Source organism: Physeter macrocephalus, chromosome 15, assembly GCF_002837175.3.
Source record: "Physeter macrocephalus isolate SW-GA chromosome 15, ASM283717v5, whole genome shotgun sequence".
Taxonomy (NCBI): domain Eukaryota; kingdom Metazoa; phylum Chordata; class Mammalia; order Artiodactyla; family Physeteridae; genus Physeter; species Physeter macrocephalus.
The window spans coordinates 31189259-31190042 of record NC_041228.1 but is presented as its reverse complement, the minus strand read 5'-3'; positions in this window follow the sequence as shown (position 1 = coordinate 31190042).

Here is a 784-nt window from a genome sequence, read left to right as displayed (position 1 = left end):
TTCTCCCATTCTGAGGGTTGTCTCTTTGTCTTGTTTATGGTTTCCTTTGCTGTGCAAAAGCTTTTAAATTTCATTCGGTCCCATTTGTTTATTTTTGTTTTTATTTCTGTTACTCTAGGAGGTGGATCAAAAAAGATCTTGTTGTGATTTATGTCGTAGAGCATTCTTCCTATGTTTTCCTCTAAGAGTTTTACACTGTCCGGCCTTACATTTAGGTCTTGAATCCATTTTGAGTTTATTTTTGTGTATGGTGTTAGGGAGTGTTCTAATTTCATTCTTTTACATGTAGCTGTCCAGTTTTCCCAGAACTACTTATTGAAGAGACTGTCTTTTCTCCATTGTATATCCTTGCCTCCTTTGTCATAGATTAGTTGACCGTAGGTGCGTGGGTTTCTCTCTGGGCTTTCGACCTTGTTCCTTTGATCTATGTTTCTGTTTTTGTGCCAGTACCATATTGTCTTGATTACTGTAGCTTTGTAGTATATAGTCTGAAGTCAGGGAGTCTGATTCCTCCCGCTCCATTTTTTTCCCTCAAGACTGCTTTGGCTCTTTGGGGTCTTTTGTGTCTCCATACAAATTTTAAGATCATTTGTTCTAGTTCTGTAAACAATGCTATTGGTAATTTGATAGGGATTGCATTGAATCTGTAGATTGCTTTGGGTAGTATAGTCATGTTCACAATATTGATTCTTCCAATCCAAGAACATGGTATATCTCTCCGTCTGTTGGTATCATCTTTAATTTCTTTCATCAGTGTCTTATAGTTTTCTGCATACAGGTCTTT